The sequence below is a fragment of the Leptinotarsa decemlineata genome, unplaced genomic scaffold (assembly GCF_025532065.1).
Source record: "Leptinotarsa decemlineata unplaced genomic scaffold, Ldec_3_MD MMD2_tig00026282_RagTag_RagTag, whole genome shotgun sequence".
Taxonomy (NCBI): Eukaryota; Metazoa; Arthropoda; class Insecta; order Coleoptera; family Chrysomelidae; genus Leptinotarsa; species Leptinotarsa decemlineata.
In genome coordinates, this window is record NW_027412668.1 from 6712065 (window position 1) to 6726506 (window position 14442).

General features: G+C 35.0%; 1 protein-coding gene across 1 annotated transcript in view; it reads left to right on the forward strand.

Moving 5' to 3' along the window:
- Positions 1 to 14442, forward strand: part of LOC111506736 (uncharacterized) — a 465508-nt gene that overhangs the window by 53324 nt on the left and 397742 nt on the right. The window lies entirely within an intron of this gene.

Genomic DNA, 14442 nt, shown 5'->3' on the forward strand with positions numbered 1-14442 from the left:
ATGCATCAGTAATCCTATGTGATTTGTAGAAAGCTTTCGACTTTGTCTCTCATGATATCCTTCTTCAGAAGCTGAGTTATTATGGACTGAGAGGAGTTGCTCTAAAGCTTTTTGAATCTCACCTAAAAATCGCTATCAAGTTGTTGAAGTCAGCAATGAGAGGTCAGAGTTAGAAACTAACGTACATGGTGTCCCACAGAGTTCGGTCCTTGGACCGTTACTGTTTATCATTAACATTAATGATTTGCGCCAATTTCTGTTGCCGGAAAAGTGTACTTTGTTTGCTGATGATACTACCCTGATTACCTCTCACTATGACTATCAGCAACTACCGATGTTATCACTGGCGTTACAAGAAAAAGTCAAATATTCGTTTCAGGCTAATACGCTACAATTTAATAATAGTAAAACCCAGAACATCACATTTTCTACAATTAATTCTCTCATGGAGGAGAATAACGTTAAATTTTCGGGAATAACTGTTGAAAATTTTTTGCCAAAAAAATTATCCTATCAAATTTGTCTATTTCTAGTCATGTGTGTCGAAATAACCAATGAAACCATCATTACACTGATAACACAACACAACAAAGTTTTTGTTTCGGGGTTGAAATTAGATGATTTTAATGTATTTCCACGTGTTAAAACCGAAAGTGACCATAAAAATTTTATATTAGCTCTTGTTTTCAAGATATATTATCATTATATTATATATATATATATAATATATATATATATATATATATATATATATATATATATATATATATATATATATATGTATATTGAGTTGGTACACATGTTTGTTTACATAACACCCCTCTCATCAGCTGTTCTTAAGTAGTAAACATAACCTATGTGAGTTTGTCAATTGTACGCACGTGGTTGCTATTGAAATTATCGTGTGAAGTTGATTTTTAAATTAATTTAAGTGCTGATCTGAAATGCCTCGAAAGTGTGTGAATTCTGTCGATAGCTTTTGCTATATATGTGGTGAAATAACATTTAAGGCTCAGAAACGTAAAATGACACCTATCGTTAAGACAGCCTATGAACATTATTTTGGTGTGAAAGTTGGGGACCAAGATAAATCATGGCTCCTCATATATGTTGTAATTCTTGTTCCGTCATACTGCGAGAGTGGCTGAAAAATAAAAACCGGGCAATGGCTTTTGCAGTAACTATGGTTTGGCGTGAGCCTATCAATCATACAGACGATTGTTATTTCTGCTTAACTCCTCCCATTAAGCAAGATTTATCTATGAAGAAAAGAGGAACGGTTAAATACCCTAATCTCCCATCTGCTCTTCGGCCTGTACCACACTCAGACAATTTGCCAGTCCCTTCTCCACCCCAAAACTATGAAATTTTAGAGGAAGGTGATGAAGACTGTTTAGAAGGAGCAACCCATCCTTCTACATCCTATGACCCTGATTTTGAGGTAAGCGATAGGTCTAGTGATCCGCACAGAATTAGTCAAGCAGAGTTGAGTGACCTTATAAGAGATCTTCGCTTGTCTAAGGAAAAGCTGAGCTGTTAGGGTCAAGACTACAACAGTGGAATCTTCTAAAACATGATGTGAAAATATCTCAGTACAGACAGCGTCAAAAAGGTTTGCTTCCTTTTTTGAGAAAAAAGAAAACCTCGTAGTTTGTTCTGATGTTAATGGTTTGATGGACTGCTTGAATTTGGATCACACTCCATCTGAATGGAGACTGTTTATAGACTCTTCAAAACTAAGCTTAAAAGCTGTACTTCTGCATAATGGAAATCAGCTACCCTCTATTCCTATAGGTCATGCAGTTCACATGAAGGAAACGTATATAAATATGAAAACACTTCTCCAATCAATAAAATATGAACAACACAAGTGGCACATCTGTGGTGATCTGAAAGTCATTGCTATACTCCTAGGAATGCAATTAGGGTTCACCAAGTACTGTTGTTTTTTGTGTCTGTGGGACAGTCGGGATAGAAAATCTCACTATAAAAAAATGAACTGGCCTACACGAGACCTAAACCCTAATGAGAAAAATGTAGTTTACGAGCCTCTTGTAGATCCTAAGGATGTTCTCCTTCCCCCATTACATATTAAGTTGGGACTAATGAAAAATTTTGTGAAGGCCATGGACCAGGAAGGACAAGCGTCTAAGTACTTGAGAGCAAAGTTTTCCAGGTTGAGTGATGCTAAAGTCAAGGAAGGCATCTTTATTGGGCCTCAAATCCGTGAAATCGTAAATGATCCTGCTTTTGACATGATTTTAACAGGAAATGAAAAAAGAGCCTGGGAAGCCTTTAAGGAGGTTGTACATGGGTTTTTAGGTAACAAAAGAGATGATAACTTCACAGCATTGGTTAAAGAGCTTCTTCAAGCTTACCACCAACTTGGATGCAACAATCAAGACATTGCCTTAATGGAACAGAGATATCAGGGCCGTTGGAATGAAGCAATGCTTGCAGACTACTGCTGGTCTGTGTGTAGGGATCCTCCAGAAGTGTTTTATAAAAGACAAGCTAAACGACAGCGATCTTACAATGAATGGGATGGACTTAATTGAAATTTGGTGGTACAAACTTCTTTTATTTGTCAAAACACTAAGAAAAATATTTTTTTTTAAATTTTGTACTTAAAATATTCTAAAAGAAACATAACAATATTGTTTTATGTACTTTCACTTTTCACGTATAGTATAACTACTCTTTAAGATTAAGTACTGTGTATCTCAAAAACCAGAGCTAATAAAAATTTTTCATTGTTATTTTCGTTTTCATCACCCCAAAATTAGTAGAAATTGACTAATTTAGTGTAGGAAACATTCAAAAAATATTTTTTTGTTGTGTTGTGTAACTACCCAGATAGTCATGACCAACACAATAAAGTTGTTTGACATTTCAGAAATTCAATTTATTTCGAAAATGTCACTTCCTCGCTTTGGTGTTCATATTTAAATATTGATCAGGAACATCATAACCAAATAATCAATAGTATGCGTGGAAACACCTATGCAGTAACCGAGGCAAATACAGCAAGATCAACGGAATATCATTATACGAATTGTTCTTTTAATAACTGTGTGTTCAATAAATAATTTTGTTCGAATTGCAAAAAATTTTCTCACCGAATATCCCTCGAACATTGATAAATAACTCATAATTTTATCACAACTTCCTCAAGCACGTTATTTTAGGTAACATGCTTTCAAAAACTGTGATAAAATTATTTCGTTTGTTATCAATGTCCTTGGGATATTATAGCTGATAATAGACTTGGCTGGAATTGTCATACTGAACAACTCATACATTAACTTTCTAGTACGATATTTTTACTTGAGCAATTGAAGAGATATGTTGATCATGATACACTGAAAAGTACCTACTTTGCACTTTTTCATGCTCATATGAGTTACGGTATCATAATGTGGAGTAACTCCTGCAAGTCACTGCAAATCTTTCGACAACAAAAAAGGCCTGAGAATAATTTTTAAATTGTAATAGCAGAGAACATTGTCGTCCTTTATTTGTTCGCCTCTAAATTTTATTGCTACCTTTCTTCTACATATATGAGACTCTCACAGAAATACATAGACAAACAAGAAATTTGGTAACACAATCTCAAGTACAGACGATCAGATTATATCAGAACTTCCAAAGAAATTCACCAGACTATCATGTATATATCTGATATCAAGTCACTCAATATAATTTTCTTTCAAAAAAAGATAATAGTTATTTATGTATCAAGGGAATTAGGAGGGCCTTAATTACCGATGGCAAAGTTTGCGTCCCGAGGGCCTCTGGCCCGAGGGACACCAATTGCCTGAGGTTATTAAGGCTCATTAATTCCCGTGGTACATAGATAATTTTATTTCTGACCGATTTCAATAAAATTTTGTTCATTTTTGAAACGGAAAAATGTACCAATTCATTACCTTCCCGTATATTTGAATCAGGTACCGTTGATTATAGTAGAGTTTTCTTGTTGCTAGGTTGTTGCTATGTTACTTGTTTATAAACAGAACCTTTATGTTGTCTACTTTGTCATCAGAAGAGGCAGGTACCTTGACTGTAGTGAACAGAAGCTCCAGCCATACAAAAGAAGAAATTGTTTCCAGTGGCGGAAGTAATTTTCAGGGAACATTTCAAAATTGTACATTTATTATTTGTAATGACGTGAATAAATAAAGTATGGTTCAGTTTTCATTTCTATTTATTTTTACTTGTGAAAGGTAGAGGGAATTATGAAATCTATAATGTCCCAAGGGAGTTATGACCCTCTTTATTGATAGCATAACTATGACGATATAAGCTTATAATATCCCGGTCAGAAATAAAAAGATTTCTTTTGCAGCACTGCTTCTATTCAGTGGTTATGTTTAAAGAGTATATGCAACATCCTGAAGTGCCTCTTTGAACACTCCTTTCAGATTCCATTCGCTCGACTGTTTTCTCAGAAGTGTTCTGATGAATATCATCATTTATATCAGATTGATCATAAATATACTCAACGTGGCAATCTTTATTTGTCGCAAGTATGTCCTTCTAGGTATTTTTAATATATTTTTATATATCTTCATGTATTTTTGATCTAACTGATTTGCTATAAATGTACTTTTGTATATAACATAGTTAAATGAATATTCTATTCTATTCTATTAGTCTAAATTGAGGATTCTTTCAAGGTAGAGTATGGAGGGTGAGTTTAGGCCCACAGCACTTAGGCCATATGTGACTTTCCAAAGAGTTGTCCTCCTAGGTAATCGTCCATCCTGTCCTTCCCAGGTAGGTGGACAGTTCTCTGGGAGTCATCTCCTTTATATCGACAGGTGTAGGCCAAGACTCGCCGAACACACTCTTATTGCCGATAACTTCGGACATTCGCATAGGACATGCCTGACAGTTTCATCTTCCTGTTCACACATTTTGCAAAGAGGTGTGTCCACTAGCACTAGCAGGAATCCTACTTTCAAGCGTATATTTTTCCTGGTCATCGCTAGATATTTCTTCGGCGCCAGCTTCCCAGGGTCACCCAGGGTGATCCTGGTAAGATGTCATTCTTTGATTTCATCCCATCTCTTTAGGGATTGAGCATGGATGTTACGTTGGGCTAGTTCCATAATTCTCGAAAAAAAGAATCTGTTTTAATCAGCTGTCAGAAGTTATCACGTTCTAGGTACTACTGTTCTCTCAAGGTATTTCGTTTCTTTTCTACTAGATTTTTATTTATCCTTATATTGTCAATAGTATTTATTTATGGCTTCTTGTGTGATATTTCGTCTCTTCAAAATGCACTTTTTTATTCCAGTCACGTTTCCTCATTATTTTCAATTTTTTTTAGGATAGAAACTTTCTCCTCTTCCATCTTTTTTACTTCTTCTCCAAAATATTTTCTATGATTCTTCATTGTTTCTATAATAGTTCAATTATTTAAATCTTCCATAATTGTTTGTGTCTGTCTGTTCGACTCTTCTGGCCTCTGTGATTTGTTTTCCCATCTTTATTTCATCGTTGTTGGACAATCTTTTATTTTTCATCAATTTTCTACTTGAGATCAAACAATTGTGAACAGTTTTCAAAATAATTCATTCAACTTGTGAGTGAGGATAATCGTAGTTCAATTAGTTGGTTCATTTGATTCAACAAAAACTTCAACGATAAGTATTATCTAAATGTTGCAACAACTTAAAAACATCTTTGAACATGTCTCTTTCTAATCCTTCATATTCGTTGATTAATTCATCAACGTCGTGTAACGGGATTAACCGGATGACCTTGCTAATTATTCATTCATCACATTCTAATTTTTGTGTGTGGAGAAATAATATTTCAGTTCAACTACCAGAATAATTTCACACCGGAAACATAAATGCCCCACAATATGCAACGAAAAAGATCCCAACGATCACGTTCATGTTGAATTCGATCGTGCGAAATAATGTGCTAAGAACGTGATGTCGTGTGAATGTGATCGATGGTCTGGTCCGTTGACTACTTTCTGACATATAATAGTCCTGCCTGAAATGTTCCTGATGAATGTGATCAGGTGCTTCTTTGGGATATTCTTGCAGGAGTTCAGTCGATTTATATTTTCAGACAATAACAAAAATGGACAGAGCCTTTATTGTCAATCAGCTAACAAAAACATAATGACAATCTCGAAGCATACAGTTTGGAAATATCACGAGATTATTTGATTATTTTCTATTTTCTGGAATCTGGGAGAATAAGGATTTTGTAGGCAGAACTGAATTAACTGCAGGAAGAATCATGAACTCACTAGAATGCCGCTTCAGAATATGATTTGACTTCATGAAACCAGCGTCCAAAAATGGAGCATTCGTCATCTAACACTAGAAAACACTATTTCGACCCACTAGAGGAATCAGAGGTACCATGAACACATCCAATTGTCTTTAAAAGACAATTCGGAATAAGTCGAAGCGAATATATCTCCCCACAAAAGGGAGACATCATTTATCATGTGGTTGATGTTGAAGTTTGGATTCATGATGGGCGCCTTGATGAGCCTCCATTATCTTTATTATTCCTAAATTAAGTCTTCTGATGTCCCTACAGATGGCGTGTTCGTAAGAGATAATATATCTGCCTCATGATTTGACTTTTTCACGTATGACGATGCTACGGGCTGCCGATGGGTTCACCAATGTCACCTTTGAGGAACTAGATACCAGATGTTTGTTTGAAGGTGATTGACAATGTTTCGTGATGAATTTCACTAGTTCGGACTTCCATTGTCTATTATATAAAATGATTTGAAATCCCTGAAACAAGTAAAAAAGAATAATTAAAAAGAATAGTTGAAAATAACAATTATATTAAGCAACAATAAACCTGAAATGAAATGATAGTGAAATAACCTTCAAGTAAAAATATAATAATTGAATAAATAAAAATTAAAGGAATGCAAAAAGAAAATAATAAAAAATAACGACCTATAAAATAGTCATCTCTCGGAGGAATCAGTCCAGTCATCACCCGAAGACGATTGTAGATACCAACAATCGAAACGTCGTGAACTAACGTGACTTGGAATCTCTACACTTTTTTATTCCGGATATATAGAGAGAGGGAAGATAGCATGATCAGGGATAGCAAGGCATACTCTCGAATCAATTTGTGATTACGCTATAGAATGAAGTAAAACAAAAATCATCACCAGAGAAACTCATGAGAAAATTAAAAAACTCAAAGAATCTGCATATATCCTTTCGGCAGAAAATACGTGTATTTCAAATAGCCCTGTGGAAATGGATCGTACCCGGATGAAAACTGAAATACCAACTTCAACTAAATTCTCAAAAAACATCCAGTATTTGCATTTATGTAGACTATGGCGTGTAATAATAATAATGTTCATTCAAGGAAATAGTTCATGAAGAAAACAGTGTTACATGAATAATAATGAGTAAACATTGAAAACATCACGGAAGTATTCAAGATACTTGTATGTGATGATGCTAGAACAAACAAACAAATATATACATACATATTTAGTACACATAACCGTAAACACTAACTGTTTCACACATCTAATATATCTACTACTTATATATCAGTATACACATATAACCAGCAGAGCCATTTAACACCTCAATAGATTTGTTCCCTCCATCATCCGGTCACACCCCTACGAGCAACCCTCAGAAGTTTTCGACAGACTTGTACGAGCAAGGCAAGACGGGGGTCCTATCCTGTAACGTGCTATCCTGATTAAGGATTCCTTCAACCAAAAACTTCAGCTAAAATTGTAAAAATATTAAAATAAAAAAGATAAAGAATATAAAAGAGTATAAAATTAAATGAAAACGAGCTCACAATTTGTTTTTCGCTTCATCGTAAGTATTTTAGATTTATAAGATTGTTAAAAATGTCTCTTCCACTTTGCATAATCCAATCTTTGACCTCATCTTTATATTTTCTGAATTTGTCTATGCTTTTTATTTTAGCTGGTAGTAGATTGTATAACCTTGGAGCGATGTATTTACATGAACGTTGATCAATTGTTTTTGCACTTGTGCAGGTATATATTGATTTCCCTCTTGTTTCATATCTGAACATATCATTTATTTGACGTATGTCAAGAGAGCTGTTCACTATTCGAAGCGAAAGTTGGTAAAGCGGATTTCAGGTTTTGAAAATGAAAAAAGATTGTTTTCCGAAACATTGACCACTGAAGAAAGCTGAGTAGGAATATTTTTTTCAATTTCTAGGCAACATTTATGAATACAAGTTACTGAATAATTGGACTCTGTAGTGATTTATATCACGCAGTATCTTCTCAAGATGAACTTTAGCTTTGTTTATGCTTTACATTGGGGAATCATATATACCAAAAAAACAGTTGGAAATACCCTTTATGTTCTTCATGTACATCCATATCTGAAAAGCTTGTAAATATTCATTTTATTAAAATACACCCTGCGAAACCGTTTCAAACAGAATTAATCTCATGCTTTCAACAAATCTCTGCCGTTTTCTATAATGTCAGCATACTGCGGAATACAAACCTGGAAAGAATAATGAAAATGTTGACTTTCAAGAACTCCACTTAAACAATCAACCAACCAACAACAAGTCAACCAAATTTATGCTGATTTGATATTTCGGTTTTTCAGTAACATATAACATATAACAGATTGACCTTCTATCGTATGTTACCCATATTTGGAATAACGCAATCGAGAAACATGGAGAATCAAGAGCTATTGCACTTGATATTTCTAAGTCTTTGGTCGTGTGTGACATGAGGGTTTGCTGGCCAAATTTCGATGCTATGGCATGTGGGATCATTTTTGCTTCCTGAGAGAACGTTCCCTGCAAGTGGCCCTCGTTGGATGTCTCTCGAATACTTTTACCATCAACGCTGGTGTTCCTCAGGGGTCCATATTGTCTCCAACCCTCTTTTTATTGTATATCAATGACTTTTTGGATAAAACCAAGGATCCAATATATTGCTTTGCAGACGACAGCACACTTGTCTCGTCATTCCATTTGGATTCCAGGACATCGGCTACGGAGGCACATCTTCACCGGCAGCAGGAGGTTGCATATTTTGATGAGGATCTAGAAGTGATTTCGAATTAGGGTGGAAGTAACCATGTTCGATTCAATGCCACAAAAACAAAAACACAAAAACCCAGGCATCGGTTTTCTCCACGCAGATAAATGTCACTGAACCAGATATAATAATATCAGGTCAGACAATTCCGCTTTCTGCTTCGATAAGTTTGATGGTGGTTAAAATGGACACCAATATGTCTTGGCACAATCATGTCGCTGGAATTGCAAAAGCTGCTTCTCAAAAGCTTGGAACACTGTTCCAAACCAGAAAACTGTACACTCCTCAGCAACTTCTGATGCTTTATAAAGCTTAGATCAGACCTTCTTTGAAGTATTGTTCTCATGTGTAGAGCTCTGCTCCCAAATATACCCTGAAGTTGCTGGATTGCATCCAGAAAAGAGCCATCCGCCTGATAAGAGACGCGAACATCATTTGCAACCTTGATAGCCTGGAACACCGAAGAAAGATTGGAGATTTGTCTCTCTTTTATAGATACTTTCACAAAAAGTGTTCAAGTGACTTGGCACATTTGATTCCACCAAGAGTAGTACATATCAGAAATACGCGACGGACTGTGGCTGCTCATCATTTTGAGGTTCAACTCAGTACACCTTATACTTCACTGTTTGAGAACTCTTCCATCTGGAAAACTGCGTTTATGTGGAATAAATCCAGATGGATTTGATCTCCAGCGATTCAAATATAATATGAATTGCTACTTCTGCACAGGCACCGCTCTGGGAGCGCCTAAGGGATTTTCATGTAGTGCTTGTGTTTTGTCCCTGAAAAGAAACATATTGAAGCATCAAAAATGAGTCTGAAAAAAACCCAGATATTAGAATTCTTCTTCGAAATCACTGAGCTGTTTTTCTAGTAAGATTTCATTCCAGATTATTTGCAGAACTTCACGAAACTCATGTTGGATTCATCAAAATGGAACAGTTGGGCCTCACATTGATAAAGACATCGAAAAACTAGTTGCAAAAGTACATACATTGTAGTCTTATTATATTTTCATTGTATTTTTCACAGAGCTAAAATAGTTTGAAGTTCATTCATATAGCTGGAATATCGGTCCAATATTCCAAAAATCCCCTTCCAAACGAGACCTTCATTGTAATAGTCGATATTATTTCCAACCGCACCACAAAGTGCCCGTCATAATATTTTAGTATCTTATAAAATTGTGTATCGCGAAGTACACCCTGCAACATCAATAGGAAATTACGGCTCAATTCCAGAAGCCTTTTCCTCTCTCTTTCTCGCGTATTGCTTTTGAAAGTAACTGACTTCTCTTTCTATTTGAGCGGTACGTTTCAACTGGAATTGTGTCATGAGGTAGTCGAAGTTAGAGACAATAATATCCATTCAAGATGCGGAGTGTGATGAAGTCAATTTTCGTAGTAAAATTGTGCAGGTTAAATAAAATTTGAGGACTGCAGAGAAACTAGTTTTTGTAAAACGCTTTTCTGCAGGAAAGTGGTTCACAGAGAGTTTGGAGATGACTGTTCGATACTGACAAGTAGATATTGTTGTAATATTGTTGTAAATTATGGGAAGAGCTCTACAGAACTTTGATGTTCTGGCTTATAAGATCGTCTTTGTTCGTGGCTCTCCAGCTGTCCCAAAATCCTTCCTCATATAATAATAATAACAATATCGTTTATTATGCATAAAAATGCATTTATACATAAAAGAAAAACGGTTAGCCAAAGGCTATCTTCCACCCCTCCCTAAAATTATACAGTGAGTGAAAGAAAATAATTAAAAATACTTATTTACCATGATAACAATGATAGAGAAGGGAAAAAATAATACATCATATAGTTGCTAATAACTCTTAATATTCTTTACATTATTTTGGTCAATTTAACAATTTCATTACACTACCATACATTGATTTTAAATTTTTTAAATTAGCATGGAGCAGTAAGCGTTTGTGATTTCATTTCTCTCTTAAATTAACGAATATCATGATTTAAAAGGGGTAACATTTCATTCAGATAAGAAGGGGCTATATATGAAAAACATCCTTGAAATTTGGAAGAACGGTGCCTAGGTATGTTGAATGAGTTAATTCTCAAATTGACCATATGTTTGTCAGAATGCTTTCTTAATAAACTATATAAATAACTAGGTGTTTTAGTTTTAACCAACTTAATTTTTTTTATCAAATATTGGACTCTGTACCTCACATCCAGCTCCTTAATTTTTAACAAAAATAGTGTGATATGTTCACCATAAGGCATACCTACAGCATAACTACGTATCGCATGCAAGCATTTTATATATACATTTTAAGTTCTGCTTTTTATATTCCGGCAAAAAATTGTAATACACCGAACAACAATACTCGATATAGGGGTAAATAAGAGTTTCAACTAACCTGAGTTTCAATTCCTTTGATAACTGATACTTGAATTTGTATAGCGATTTGAGTTTGAAGAATGATACTTTGAAAATGTTTGTCACATGTTCATGGAAAGACAAAGAGCTATCTATGGTTACGCCAAGATTTTTAGCACTGTCTACCCAGTCAATGTTTTCGTTATCGAGAGTGAGCCTAAAGTTACACTGAGTTTCTACTATTTGTCTTTCAGACTCTATGCATAAGGTTAATCCAATATTATTGAACTTAATATCTCGTGAATATAGATTATGAAATAAAAAATTATCCAAAGTTAATATAAATTTTCCAATTAAGTTTTGTCCGTCGTATATGTCCATTGTTTGTTTGAAGGAGATTGACAATGTTTCATGATGAATTTCATTAGTTCGGTATATAATATTGTCTAATATTATATACAATGATTTGCTTGATTATTGGTTTCTATATGTTGCGTATATTAACGCTAGCTTGGCTGAATATATTATTGTACAACATCTATCCGGCTCCTTTGAATTTCCTTCTGACCCAGTGTTCCTCTCTGTGTATGATCTCAGCTTGGGACCACTCGATGTTATGTTGATTGGTCCAAACCTCTGCTATTCCTGATTTGCTGCTTCCCCCTAGCTGTGTGTGTTTCTTGTGGTCGGCAATGCGAACTTTCAAAGGCCTCTTAGTTTTACCGAGATTGGATTTTCAGCACTCACACGGTATCCGGTAAATGCAATTCTTGGAATCACAGTTTACGGTTGGCGGCCTGGTTTTCATGAGGCTGCTACGGATAGTGTTTCCGGATCTAAAGCAAGTTCTGATGTTGTACTTGAACCCAATTCTTCTCATCTTTTCCGATAATCCTCTGATGTAGGGAAGTGCAAGCACTGGTTGTGGTGGCTCCTCTTCTTTGTGAGGCTCTTGCTGTTTTTTGGCCAAATTCTATTCCACCATCGTTTTGGAGTAGTCATTTCGTTAAGGATCATTTTTGATTGTGTCCACTTCCTTCTCGAAACTTTCTTTCGTATTAGAGAGCCCGAAAGCACGGTCTAATAGAGTTTTGATGATTCCTCTTCTAGTCGATTGATGGTGGTTGGATTCATGGTTCAGATACTGTCCCGTGTGAGTGGTTTTCGGTTTACAGATGTTTCCCACTTGGTGTTAGTCCTCTTCTCCAATACGTCCAAGAATGGCTATTCGTTGTGGACTTTCTTCTCCATTGTGAAAGTAATGAAATGTAGTTCTGTATTTCCATATTATAAAGGTGTCGTCAACGTATCTGAACCAGACCCGGGGCTTCTTGTGGGCTTCTTCAATGGTCAGAGTTTCATTGTCCAAATTTTCAATGACTATTCTATGAAAAAAGTCCACATGAATATTCCTACATATCGCTTCAGCACGATTAATTTTTTTAGCATTATCAGCGGTTTCTGATTTTGAACAATATAGTTTATAGAAAAATTCAGCAAGATCAAAGGTGTTTCTGAGGACTTCTTGAATATTGTCTGTTTTACACATTCATTGACGTGAGTAAAATATCTGATCACTTCGTCCTCCACAAAAAAACATTCCTTCCTATTCCTTTCGAATTCTAGAATAATCAATCATACCCTTTTCAGCGATTAGCATACAACTTCTAACCAAATAGAAATAGATGAACGACGTCGAAACTCCACAATTCATAACCTCAATGTGAATCGATTACGAATTGGTGCTTTTCGAACGGAAATGCAAATATGGCAAATTTAAATATTTATTCAGTTCCGTTTCTGAATGCGTGATCGTTGGTATTGCAGGGAAGATCTGTTATTTCAAATCAACTTCCGGTGCAAGAATTTCTGTTCGAAACTGGGAACAAAAAGCGTTATAAATGGTGTACGAAGATGGGAATAATAAAGAACAGCTTTTGTTATGGAGAACACTGGAGAAAAACAAAGAAAAATTCAGAAAGACGATTCACTGTATATTTTGGGTCCACTAAAAACACGAGTTCGTCTCACTTCCTGTGAAAACATTCAGGAATGTTCTTCTACAAACATAGAATCACAAATTCACAGAAAAACTGGCCAGTCCTCCGCAAGGCTATAGAATCGATTTTCTTCTGAAGGAAAGGAAAAGTACATTGATTTGCAATATCGACCAGTCATGATCGAAATTATTATATGAAGCACTAATTATGTAGAAATCAGTCAGTATGAACGTGTCTGAGGAAGCAATTGTAAAGTGGAACACGTGTGGCTATTTTGTGAACTATTCAGTATAAAAATTACAATAAAGTGTTATTTTAATACGTTCTGAATTCACGGATCAACACAAAATTTGACTTTAACTTTAAAGCATTAAATTTCAATTATTCAGGTCGTAATTAGACGAGAATGAAATATACTGCATGAAAAAGTTTGCTTTTTTATTTAGGAAACTGTTTGAACGATACTTTTCGAAATCTGTAGTTTAAATTCTTAATTGAAAATGAAACTATTCAAATGAATATTTTTATCATTTTTATAAAGTTTTACTATCAAAATAACCCACAAAAAATAGAAAATAATTCAAAAGTGCACACTTTTACTTTTTCTTTTGTTCATAGGTACTATCTCTCGAATATAGTCTGCCATCATGTTTTCATTGTATTGACCTTGATAACGTTGTTTGAAGCTCATAATATCCTGGTAATGTTATCCTTGCTCTTCTGAATACGCTCCCATGTTGTTTTTGAATTTATTTAAATGAGCATGCAGCATATGTTCTTTTAATGACATCCTGCAGCTCATGACCTCAAAATTTTTTAGAATATTTTCAACTAACTTTTTGTAGTTTTCGGCTTTGTTATTTTCTAAAAATCCAGTAACGACTGCTTTCTAACTGTTCCAACTCGCTTTTTGAGTACGATTCAGCAACGTTGGAAACTTTTCATCGGCGAAAATCTATCTGATTTGCGGACCAACAAAAACCCCAGCTTTAACCTTTGCTTCTGATAACTTTGGAA